At 44.5% G+C, this 12,946-nt stretch overlaps 1 pseudogene across 1 annotated transcript; it reads right to left on the reverse strand.

Annotated features, from left to right (window-relative positions):
• Positions 1-9,644: 9,644 nt before the first annotated feature.
• Positions 9,645-12,670, reverse strand: LOC147737360 (uncharacterized; annotated as a pseudogene). Its single transcript, XR_015296047.1, has 2 exons — positions 12,656-12,670; positions 9,645-11,574 (listed from the first exon to the last, which is right to left on the reverse strand). The product of XR_015296047.1 is annotated as an uncharacterized LOC147737360 (transcript).
• Between the last annotated feature and the right edge of the window lie 276 nt (positions 12,671-12,946).

Genomic DNA, 12,946 nt, shown 5'->3' on the forward strand with positions numbered 1-12,946 from the left:
AAGAAACCCTTGGGTCTCTGAGGATTACTGTTGCAAATGAAGACCTAGCTAAGATGAAATATCCCATTAAAAGGACGATTTCCCTCACCCACCATAGTTGGCATGCTTTCTTATTGGGAATCTCCTTGCACCGTGATACAACCCCCTCACTGAGAGGGAGGAGTTCAGGCATGTTTTGTTATGGAGAAAGGTATACTAAATACCACAATAATGAGCTCAGGGTATTGGGGGCAGCAGAGTGAAAGTTCAAACGTGCTAAAGGGTATGTGGTTTCCATTATTTGTACGCCCCTGGGCCAGGATTAAAATTTAAAAACAGGGCACCGTGGGAGAAATATATATGCACCGTTAGAGTAAATAAAAGGTCAATGTGAGAAGTTGGCCTGATATATAATGCTCACTAATTCTAGTGATCACTTTGTATCAGTCCAAACAACCCTTATGGTGATTGGTTGTAAGTCAACCTTATAGACCAGCTATCCTAGTGGTAGCATGGAGAAAGCAGTCTTAGGCTAAACTCAAGAGGGCATGTGAAGCCAGCTGTTTTACCATATATAACCTTTGAATACCAAATGAAAACACACCACACAAGTTGTTATGAAAATAAACTATTTATTTATAACAAATACCTCTGAACTCTTTATGAGGTCAGGGGCCTAAGCACATGACAATTGCTAAAAAGAAATAAGAGTATCCACAATATTTACACAAGTGCCCTAGGGGCACGACAAACCATATACTCAATAAATGGAATGCGAGGAAAAGAAGAACAGTGAGAGGATCCAGAGGCTAGAGGATCGCTGGGACTACGCTACCAACTGAAGAAGTAAGGAGCAGGAGGCCCACGGGACCCACTTGCAGAGTGGAAACTCACACGCGGGATGCGTACCAATGTCTATAGATCGTACTGTTTGTTAAGTTACGGATTCCGGACGAACCCAACTAGTTAAGGGAAAAACAACAGTGGATCTGGACACTAGGATAGTGGACACAGACTTCAGCACCCAGATGCCTTAGTTACCTAACCCATGGGCTGCGGGTGCATATGGCTGAAAGTGTGTCGGGTTTCTGTGTTGATCCCAATGGAGCCTGAAGTAAGAGTTGCTGGCAGGTGACCAGATGGAGGTGTCCGGAGTGATCCAAGGATGGATCGAGGAAGAAGAAGTCCTGAAAGAGAAGGGGACAGAGTCTCAGTCACTAGCCAGTGACTGGGCTGGAACCAGGAGGGAACCAAATGCTGTCGTCGCGATCAGGATGAAGAGTGGACGCTTGACTCGCGGACCAGGAGGTGTTCTTGATGACCAGGCTGGAGGCACGAGCTGTCCCACAAAGACTTCTGCTGTTAGCTGTGTTGGATCGTCGATCTGGACAACAGGCCTTGGCAAAGGCAAGCCCACGCGGTGGAGCAAAGATGGCGTCTGGTGCGGACCAGGAGGGTCCGGGGTTCTTCTCCTTTGCAGGGAAGTAAGGGCCAGTCTGGGGGACCAGACCAGCGGTGTTGTTTTCTTCGGGTCGTCGTCTCAGAGGTCACTAGCCAGCCGGCAAGTAGATCTCGTGGATGCTGGGGGGCTGGTCTTTGGTGCAGGTGCTGCTTAGGTCTAGGGCTTCTCAAACCCCGATGCACTCACTCGAGGATCCCTCGGCGGTCGTGCTGGAAGCGCAATGCAGGCTTGTGAAGATAGCCGGCTTCAAGTATCTTGTAGCATCCACGGGTCCCAGCTGTGCTGTGGAGGCAGGTTGCGGTCAGAGAGGTCTGAAGATCCAGGTCTCGTCGAGCTGGGCAGTCTTGTTCCTGGAAGAAGGACGTTACAGCAACCCGCAGAGATGCTTGATGGTGCCTGCGGAGCAGGATGGTCACTCCCTGACCATAGGGGAGATTCTTCTGTCTTCTGAGGAGCAGAACGTCGAAGGGTCAAGAGTTTCTTCTTCTGAAGTTGTCAAGAGTAATCTAATTTCTAAGAGACCAGCTCCTGCCTTTATCCGTCTAAAGGGGGCTGCACTATGACTAGGTCCCTCCCCTGGGTGGGACCAGGAAGGGGGGTGGTTACACCCCCTTTCCTTTGTCAGGTTTCGCGCCAGAGCTGGGGCTGGAGTGCCACAGCAGCTGGTTTGAACCGGTGTATGCAAGGGACACCGTGTGTGCCCCAGGCATGTCTCATTCTATTCAGCCTGGTCCTCCCTAATACACAAAGTCCTGTCTGGGGTGGTGCTGGCACCTCCCCAGGCAGGAAACCCTTTGTCCAAGCCTCCCTCGCTGGAAGAACTCCCAGCAGCAGGAGGTCAGACATGTGTCTGTGGTGGCAGCATCCATTTTGTGATGCTGAGGCTCTGGTTAAGTTTAACCGGGGTTCTGGTTCTGTACATGTTGTGACCCTCTAGAAGGGTGGAATGCTAACCCCGTTGCCAAAACTGGCAAGGGGGTATTATTCCAATTCGTATGACACCTTACTCGACATGTTTTGATAATGCTATACCCAAGTTGGCAAATAACCGCAAGGATTATAATGCACTTAAGAGTATATGGTATAGCGTTATCATGGAAACAGCCTAAGGACATGGTTCTGAAAGCTGCAGACAGGCTCAGCTCATGCTAGAGCACCATCTCACATATTTCCAAGCACTCTGCCTCCAGGATTGATGAGGCCTACCATAGGAGTGACTTAGAGGAATCTATGTGTCCATTTTAGGTTAGATATAGGTATGCTAAATCTATAGCAAAGGGTGATTACACCACCTTGCCCCAGCTGTACTACCAGCCAGTTGTGTCAGTTTTGGATGGCCAGCCAGGGGTGGCATAATACATGCTGCAGCCCCTGGTAGGCCCTGGGTACACCTATGCACTGTACAGGGGCTGATAAGGTGACCCAGCATCCAATCAAATATGTACCTAGGGTACATGGAGTCTATGTTAACAGAGAGAGCAGGAAGCCTGGGGCCCTGAATAGCAGGATCCGAGGCCAACTATGTCGAAAACCAGCTAAACACTAGGCAAAAAGTTGGGGGCAACCATAGTCAGGTATCCACCTTCCTACAGTCAACATGTTTCAGCCTATTAACCCTCCAAAGAGGTGTTTGCGGCATTCTTCAGGACTTAATCAAAAGTTCTGCTGCTCAATATACTCCATCAATAACAAGCATTGGCATAGCCAATAGGTCTCGCCTTTGGGACCTTATAGGTGTTTAGTCATGCAGATCCAGTAACAACGTGAAATAATTTATAAAAAAGAAGACTATAAACTAACTAAGCTAGCCGTGACTTTATAAGGTTAATCAAACGTTTCTGGAGGTTTAATATATATAAAGAACTCCTTTTATCTATGGTGTGTCACATAAAATTGATGCTCTAAATTTTGGTAAGAGTACACAATGTGAAAAAATTCAATACTGCCTTTATAACAATTTACTTTTGAAAGCTTGAAGTGAAAGACAAATGGCATTTGCTTATGAGTAGGCGCTAATGACTATTGCCAGATGACAAAATTAGCATTTTTTGTATAAGATGTGTTAAAAGTATGGGTAGGGAAAATGGCTATTTTGGCCAAAGGCTCCCCTTTCTATATGCATGCTAGTTTTAATTTGTAAACAGAAACCCAATTTTGTATGTGGTACACTGTAATGTTAGATGAATTTGTTTTACCCTTCTGATAAGCAAGGGATGACAATGAACCATTTTTTCATCCCTGGTTTAAAATGGATTCAGGTTGGAACAGACAAGGTGTTGGTTGACTTTGCCTCAGAAAATGGTTGTTTCCCGCATGCTGCTTTCATGCGACTTAAATCCCTTCAGTGGGGAGAGGCGGCTGCATGCCTTCATATATGGCCAGATCAGTACTTGGCTGTTTCGGTTCTCCAGTGGGCTAGAATAGAAGCTGTTAAGGGCAGGGGCTTAACTTCCCATTGGTGCAGCAGGTGCAGTGGCACCAGGTCCCAGATGCCTTAAAGGCCCACTGAACCCTGATAACTGCTGTTTGTCACAGTTCAAACAGAGGCCTGTGGGGCCCACAGAACAATCATTATTGCTGTTTTCCACAGTCCAAATAAAGGGCAGGGGTCACATTTCCTTTCTTGCCTTGGGGCCCTGGGCACACTGGCTAGGCCCCTGATTAAGGATGCAGTGGGGAAGAGGTGGCGAGACAGGTGGATTATTTAAACAGCTCGACAATGACTTCATGCCTGGGTATTAAAGTATTCATTGTAATTAAGCGTTGAAGCAGGAATAGATCTCATAATATAGGAAGGCCTATGTACAAATGCAGCTCGATTAGCGGCTGCCTTTTAACTTTTCACTTATCACCTTTCCTTAGTTTACGGTTTTATTTTAGATGCAGACTTAAATCGTGACCTATGAATATGTTTATCTATCTTTAGGTTACAAATGACCCATCTTTTCCATATGTAAGTATCAGGCAGGTCGGAAACGCCTAATGGCTTTGAACTTGATAAAGCCACATTAATCACTGTCTTGAAATGCAAATGGAAGCATTAGGCACACAGAGGTGTAATCTACGTAATCTCATTATGTTCAGGGTACGGGAGAGTATTTAGGGCATAAAGCACTTTGACAAAAACATTTCCGCCACCTTAGAAATTCAATCTTCCTTGTCCTCCCCTAGTATACAAGTAGTACCACATTCTTTGTATACCTGAATTAAATAGGCACGCAGAATAGTAACGTATGTAAAGGCCCAGTTCAGAATTACAGGGAAGGTGCACTGTCCCAGACTACACAAGGGTTGAGCAAGAGAAGTGAATTGCTACAATGGCAATGTCTTCAGTGGGTGCTGTCATCCCACACAGGGATCGAGGGAAAGAGTCTTCAGAAATGGTATCTGGGAAAAGTCAGGACTTGAGCACCATTGTAATAACAAAGTGAGATGAGTAGAAATGGTAGCTGAAACTGAATGGAGGGCTCCAAATTTCATAGTGTTGATAAGATGAGAGTTACCATTACCAGGAAATGGTAAGTTAGTTACTCCACTGTATCTGTCCCTAAAGATTATCTGGTGTTATCTTAAATTCCAGGAATATTTTATTTACTTTGGAAAAAAGAATTCGGCTAGTTCATTACAGCTTTTCGGCTGGGAGTTGCTACATTTTTATAATCAAAGGATGAAAGTGATTTAACTGTGTTGAACAATAGGCTGTAACTCTTCCTCCAAAATTGTTATTGGTGCCTACATTTTCTTTTACATTTCTTGAGATCATAGGAGTACCATGGCGCGGAAGGGGCAGACAGATGGTTAATCTTCAATCTAAAAGGCCCTACTTGACAAACTGTCTGGTAACAATGTGCAAGATGATTAGCCTTGAGTAGCTCAAGACTTTCACTGATCAGAAGTAGCTCTCACTACAGAAAAGGTTGAAGAGCCCTGTTGTAAACACTTAATATCCCCCAAATCAAATAATTTGAAAAATGCACACAAAAAAACACCCTACACCACAGCACTGCCACCAACCCCACCACAGTAACCTTGAAAACCATAGCCCCTTTCCCCAAAACACTGCCATCATCCGCTCCCACATGACACTGGCCCTTTCTGCTTGCCCTACACCTACTGCTCCACACTGCCACCTACACTCTAAACACTAAATGGCTGTCTGCTTCTGCCATAACACTGCCCTCTATCCTGCCACCCCCTCCCAAACTGACCCCTACCCTACCATTGTCCCTATTGCCAGACACTAGCCTCTACACTCACCAATGTATCCTGAAAACACTGGACCTCCAGCACCAAAACACTAGGGAGGGAAGGCTGGATGAGAAGGGGTGAGTGGGAGCCACCAAAGAACGGCCAGAGGGCTCAACCAGTTGTTTTTTTTAAGCAGTGGACGGGGCACTGGCACGTTTGGTGGGACCCTTTAGAAAAATATTGTCCCACTGGGCCCGGCGTTTCACTGCATTTAAATCTTGGCTTGTCCCCGGTCCCACCACATCCCGCATGGGAGCTGGACCCCTGCATTAATATACTGCCCCCTCTCAGGGGCCACCATGCTGGTTTTCCCATGCCCCCTTCCATTTCCTTGCCTAGGGCACCCACAGCCCCAGGAAGAACGAGCAAGCTGTAGGAGTGGAGGCGACAGATGGATACTGCTTCAGCATGCCAGTATAACCTACCTGATCTTCTTTTTGGTTCCCCGTTCTCCGACGTACAATCTGTTCTCTCTTCTGGCTGCAGAAGAGTCCAAGCTGTAGCCAGGAAGGTCCGGCGGCAGGTGGTGGAGTCCAAAGCCCTCCAAATCATTGCAAAACAGCAGGCAGGCCGGTGTGGAGTAAATAAACAAAGAACACATCACTTGCCTGCTGCTAAGATTCCTCCTTTTATTGGCCCATTGGCAAGCGCTGGATCAATGCAAGGACGAGGTAGCATTCACTGGCATTTTTATGAAAAGTGCAGACTTGTTACAAAACTGGCAATTTTATTTTGTACATCGCTATATCCTGGAGGGTCTGAATGGCAATGCTCCCCAATATAATCATGCCCTGTGGGATACAGTGTGAGTGTTTGATTGGTTCAGATGCTTGGGCTAAAGAACGGTGATGGATTAAACCCAGATCTCTTGACTGAGTGTGAGTGTTTGATTGGTTCAGATGCTCCGTTCATCACCACCCCCTTTTTTACCACTTTTTGTCCGCCATAAGTGTATGCTCAGACGTGAATCCCTTGCTCACTTTGCCACTGGATTCAAGCAAGCCGGGCCGAAGACGGTGAAATGCCAGAAACCGGTCCCCGGAAGCTTGTTTCTGGTCCAGGGAAGGCATACCTTGGCAGTTCGGGCTGGACTGTTCCCATGAGGCACAGGGTCAGACTGATTTGCATATGGCTATGTCTGAACTGGGGTGGCAGAGTGGGCTAAAGAACGGTGCTGGATTAAACCCAGATCAGTTGACTGGGTGTGAGTGTTTGATTGGTTCAGATGCTCCATCCTTCACAACCCCCTTTTGTACCACTGTGGGATACAGTGGCCCAAACTCTGCCGGGAAACACAAGCTATTCAGGATAGCTGTGTTGCAGCAGTCAGTACTATGTTGTGACTTGGATATAGCCTATTGCTTGGGTCAGGCAATTGGCATGAGTGTGGAAGTTCGATGCATTGCCTGGATTAGGTCTATATGCTTCTCTAAAGATACCCAAGCATCGTTAATGGACAAGCTGTTCAATGGCTCTCACCTTTTAAGCAAGAAAGCGGACTGGGCCCCAGACAGATTCCTTGGGTCTGTCTGCCTCGGCCACGCAATTTCATCACAAATCTCATCCCCTTTTGGCTACAGTAGGGTTTTTCAACACTGCCAGCGCCAGAACCTGCTGCAAACCCAACAGGTCTCCAAGTTCTTTCATGGCCATGGCACACAAAGGCAACGTCCAAGACATCATGCCACTGAGTGACCTGCTGCTACAACTGGCGCAGCTGCAAAACCTCTTGGTGTCCTTCCAGACACTGACTCACCCTATTGTAGGCAGTATCCAACATTTTCTCCAGTGAATTAGATTGTGCCAGTGGCAGACCCCTCTCCCTATTCCACCCAGACTCAACAGTGGCGACGGATGTATCACGTCTGAGATGGGAAGGCCATATGGGAGACAGAGACTAGGAATTCCTTGTCACCGGCAGAGACACAACTCCACATCAAGCTGTTGGAGTTGCGAGCATTTCACTTGGCGGTGAAGGTCTTCCGGCCCACCATCACAGGATGGCGGGTGCAACTTCTCATAGACAAGACAGTCAATGACGATGGTCTCATCAGGAAGAGTCACACTTGAACTTGTTTGACAGTGAGCCGAGGATTCACTGGCTGCAGTTGTTTGGTCCAATGAACAGGCGCTGGAACTGCTTAGTTGAATTTGACTTCCTCCCAGGTAGGCTGCCCTGAGATACTCGGTTGTATTGAATATAGTGTGAGAAGCATATGGGAGAGGAGGCGATCTACCATCCTGTTGAGACCATGATAATTAACTGGAACGGTCGAAACATTGACTATACAGGAACTATTTCATAAGAATGATGTTTTCCAACAATCGCCTTTGCTTAACGTGTATTCGACAAAAAGATATTTACAGCCCGGTTTCTGTGTACAAAATGTGGATCCGACTGTTTTATCATCATATCACTTTCATCTTGAGCACCGTGCAGTCATCACTACATGATTTATATATACATGTGCTGCTGAGAGTACAATTAGAATTTTTGGAAATTAAAAGGCCTCATCTGAATTCTAATCATGATAAAAATGGAGAATTCATATCTGCCCAGGGCCTGCATATGTGATACAGACCTGTGAGATAATAAACTTATAGACCCCTGTATTTGTTCACAGTGCGCTTGAGAAGTGCTTATATGGGTCTCCACTTCTCACTTCTGGAGCAGAATGACATCGACACTGAGCTGCACAATGTCTCCTGCTGCGTGCAGCAGGACTTTTTAAAGTTTGAGGATCCAGTCTGAAGTGTAGGGAATATTCACAAGGTGAGAAATCAGCAGGTAAAGGAGTATCCACCAGAAAGAGCGTTACCGAAGGCAAGTAACTGGTTTGTTATGTTTTCCTGCTGTTGTATAATATCTAATTTTGGGTGGTGAACTCCGCTCGCGGAGTTTTCCATACTCTGTGGAGCTTTCAGAGTTTCTAAAAACCCCGCTTCGTGGAGCATAGCAAGGTTTTTTCCCATGCTTGTGCTCTTTAACGTCAAGCACCTTGCTCTAACTCGCCATGGTCCAGTTGGCGAGCAAAATCATCCTCCTGGCGAGATTTCTCAAAGCGGGTGGTTGGATTTCCCAATGCAAGTGGTCGTGGCAGGTCACAGCCAATCGCGTTAAGAAACCTTCCGTTCGCATTGACAAAGCTGCAGATCGAGTAGAAGCAACTGCAACCTCATGCGCTGCACCCGGAGATCAAAATCACCACAAACGGCATGACCCTTACGCACTCCGCTGCAGTGCCGGAGTGTTTTTGTCACTTTGCGGAGTTCCTCATTGCGGAACTCCGCCTAGGCTTAATCTTATGATGAAAATATAGATATCAGTCATATGTTAAGAAACAAAGATGAGTAGAAACCTTTTGGGTGGAGTAAATTTAAGACATTAATATTGTAATTTTTTGGGCAATTAGTTGATTTTTGCAAGTACTAACACTTCTCTGTGTCAAGTAAAGACCTTGAGAGTTTTGTAACTTTCAGATACTCAAATTGTGGATTTTGTTGCAATAAAAAGCAGCCTCAGGTATCCTGCAAGAGTTTCTTGATTAATCCTATTGCAACTACAATATGTGCTCTCTCATGTAAAATTAGGTTGTGAGAAGCTTTTCTGCAACTCAAGATACGCCTTACTTTTCACCTGGTGTGGATGCATTCCTCATGTGTAGTGAGATCTCCTTTCTCAGTAAAATGTTTCTGGCTTTCCCCTCCTGTATTAGGCTTTAGTCCAGTGTGAATTCTCTCATGTGAAATGACATTGTATTTGTGATTAAACCTTATCTGACATTCAGAACACACATAAGGCTTTTTTCTCCCGTGTGAGTTCGCTCATGACAAGTGAGAAGTATTTTGTAATCAAAACTTTGCTTGCATTTCGAGCACTCATAAGGTATTTCCCCAGAGTGGGATCTCTCATGAAGCATAACACTGTCTTTCAGATTCAAGCTTTTATGGCATAAGGATTTTCTCCAGTGTGGAGTTTCTCATGGTGAGAAAGTGTTTTTCTCTGCAGCTTTTCTGGAATTCAGAGCACTCATAAGGATTTTCATCAGTATGGAGTCGTTTAGTGAGGCTGTGCCAATCAAATAGGAATTTCTGGCATTCACAGTGTTGGTAATGTTTTTTCCCTGTGTGCGTCTGCTCATGTAGAGTGGGATTGCGTTTAAAATTGATGCTTTTCTGGCATTCGGAGCACTGAATTATTTTTTATGGTGAGTTTTCTTATGGTGCATGTAACCATCTCTACCTCTGAATCTTTTCTGACATTTAGAACACTGATAATGTTTTTCTCCAGTGTGGATTCTCACATGTTCAGTGAGATGAGATTTTTGGCTGAAACATTTTTGGCATTCGGAGCACTGCTAAGGTTTTTCCCCAGTGTGGATTCTCACATGTTCAGTGAGACTAGATTTTTGGCGGAAACATATTTGGCATTTGGAGCACTGATAAGGCTTTTCCCCAGTGTGGATTCTCACATGGTCATTGAGATTACATTTTTGGCTAAAACATTTTTGGCATTCGGAGCACTGATAAGGTTTTTCCCCAGTGTGGAATCTCACATGTGCAGTTAGAAGTGATTTAAGTGTGAAATCTTTTTGGCATTCAGAGCACTGATAAGGTTTTTCCCCAGTGTGGGTTCTTATATGCTGAGTGAGATGGCTTTTTACACTGAAACATATCTGGCATTCGGAGCACTGATATGGTTTTTCTCCAGTGTGGGTTCTTATATGCTTAGTGAGATGGCTTTTAATACTGAAACATATCTGGCATTCGGAGCACTGATAAGGTTTTTCCCCAGTGTGGGTTCTTGTATGTTCAGTGAGTCTGTTTTTGAAACTGAAACATTTTTGGCATTCAGAGCACTGATATGGTTTCTCTCCAGTGTGAGTTCTTATATGCCGAGTGAGACAGCCTTTATCACTGTAACATTTGTGGCATTCCGAGCACTGATAAGGTTTTTCCCCAGTGTGGGTTATTATATGCTGAGTGAGACTGCTTTTCTTTTTGAAATATCTCTGACATTCAGAGCATGGATAAGGTTTTTCCCCAGTGTGGGTTCTTGTATGCAGAGTGAGACAGCCTTTTTGACTGAAACATTTGTGGCATTCAGTGCACTGATAACGGTTTTCCCCGGTGTGGATTCTTATGTGCCGTGCGAGACTACCTTTTATACTGAAACATTTCTGGCATTCAGAGCACTGATAAGGTTTTTCCCCAGTGTGGAATCTCACATGTGCAGTCAGAAGTGATTTAAGTTTGAAATGTTTTGGGCATTCAGAGCACTGATAAGGGTTTTCCCCAGTGTGGATTCTTGTATGTTCAGTGAGTCTGCTTTTGCAACTGAAACATTTCTGGCATTCAGAGCACTGATATGGTTTCTCTCCAGTGTGGGTTCTTATATGCAGAGTGAGACTGTTTTTGTCAATGAAACATTTCTGGCATTCTGTGCACTGATGAGGCTTTTCCCCAGTGTGGGTTCTTGTATGCCGAGTCAGAGTGCTTTGATCACTGAAACATTTCTGGCATTCAGAGCACTGATAACGTTTTTCCTTAGCCTTAGAGTGGTATCTTGTATGCTGAGTGAGACTGCTTTTGTCTTTGAAACATTTCTGGCATTCCAGGCACTGATACGGTTTGTCCACAGAGTGGGTTATTGCATGTCGAGATAGACTCTGTTTGTTACAAAACCTTTTCTGGCATTCAGAGCACTGATAACGTTTTTCCTTAGCCTTAGAGTGGTATCTTGTATGCTGAGTGAGACTGCTTTTGTCTTTGAAACATTTCTGGCATTCAGAGCACTGATAAGGGTTTTCCCCAGTGTGGATTCTTATATGCTGAGTGAGATTGCTTTTGTCTTTGAAACATTTCTGGCATTCCAGGCACTGATACTGTTTGTCCACAGAGTGGGTTATTGCATGTCGAGATAGACTCTGTTTGTTACAAAACCTTTTCTGGCATTCAGAGCACTGATAAGGGTTTTCCCCAGAGTGGATTCTCATATGTTCAGTTAAATAAGATTTTCGGTTGAAACTTTTTGGGCATTCAGCGCACTGGTAAGGTTTTTCCACAGAGTGGGTTAATGCATGTCGATATAGACTCGGTTTGATACTAAACCTTTTCTGACATTCAGAGCACTGAAAAGGTTTTTCCCCAGTGTGGATTCTCATATGCTCAGTGAGATAAGACTTACGCCTGAAACTTTTGTGGCATACTTTGCACGGAGAGTGGTTTCCCCCAGTGTGGATTCTCATATGCTCAGTGAGATAAGATTTACGCCTGAAACTTTTTTGGCATACTTTGCACTGAGAGTGGTTTCCCCCTGTGTGCATTCTGTCAAATTCTGTGAGATAAGATTTATGGCTGTATCTTTTTGGGCACAGGTAACTTTTTTCCCCAACTTCGGGCTAGTTAGATAATGTTCAGCACTTATCTCTAAAAATTGTGTGTAATCTTCTCAACACTTGAATTGAGCAAACTATTTCTGGAAGCAGCCCTGTAATACCTGTTGAAATTTTTCTAGCAGATAATAGTCTTTAGGTAATAGCCTCTCCGGCAGCAACTTAATTTGTGACTGAAGTTTTTCTCAAATCTATTTGTATAGGTTCTTAGCAATGCAGCAATACGGTGTTAGTCTGATATTTAATGATTAAATTGATAAGTTCCTTTTTGCACTGACGTAATGGCAGTAACTGAGGGAGTTAGAACGTGCACAGTACTATTGTGGATCATTAGTCGTTGAACATCAGTTCCTTCTACTCTTTCTATGTTTGGTGTAAGGTTAAGGTTTGTAGTTCTGAAGATGAGGATTTATTTACATTAGCTATAGCGCAATGGTGATCCTTTAATCCATTTTTATATTTAACAGTTTTACATATCACTCCTGCACAACAGATAATGTTGAGGCGATTTACATAGAATTACAGAACAGTACACAATAAAAAAGAAACAATCTGAGATGGCCATTAACACAATAAAGTGGTGCATTTTTAAGGTCTTCGCAAGAGTGAGCAGAGTGGGTCGAGGTGTTATATCCCGAAGCAGATAGTCTCAAACTTGCGTAACTGGTTAAAAACGGTTGTTGAACAAAGGTGATTTTCTAATCTTTTGGTTGTTAACGTGTCAGCTTCGGAGTCTTCTTTCAGCGTCTTTTCTTTGATGGTATCCAGATGAAACCTTTAGTTGTAACTTTCTTTTATGCAGTGTGTGCTTCCTCTCTGGAATTACATGATGCTTTAGATGAACGTTATTCTGTCATGCTGA

This window comes from Lissotriton vulgaris, chromosome 1_1 (assembly GCF_964263255.1).
Source record: "Lissotriton vulgaris chromosome 1_1, aLisVul1.2, whole genome shotgun sequence".
NCBI classification, from domain to species: domain Eukaryota; kingdom Metazoa; phylum Chordata; class Amphibia; order Caudata; family Salamandridae; genus Lissotriton; species Lissotriton vulgaris.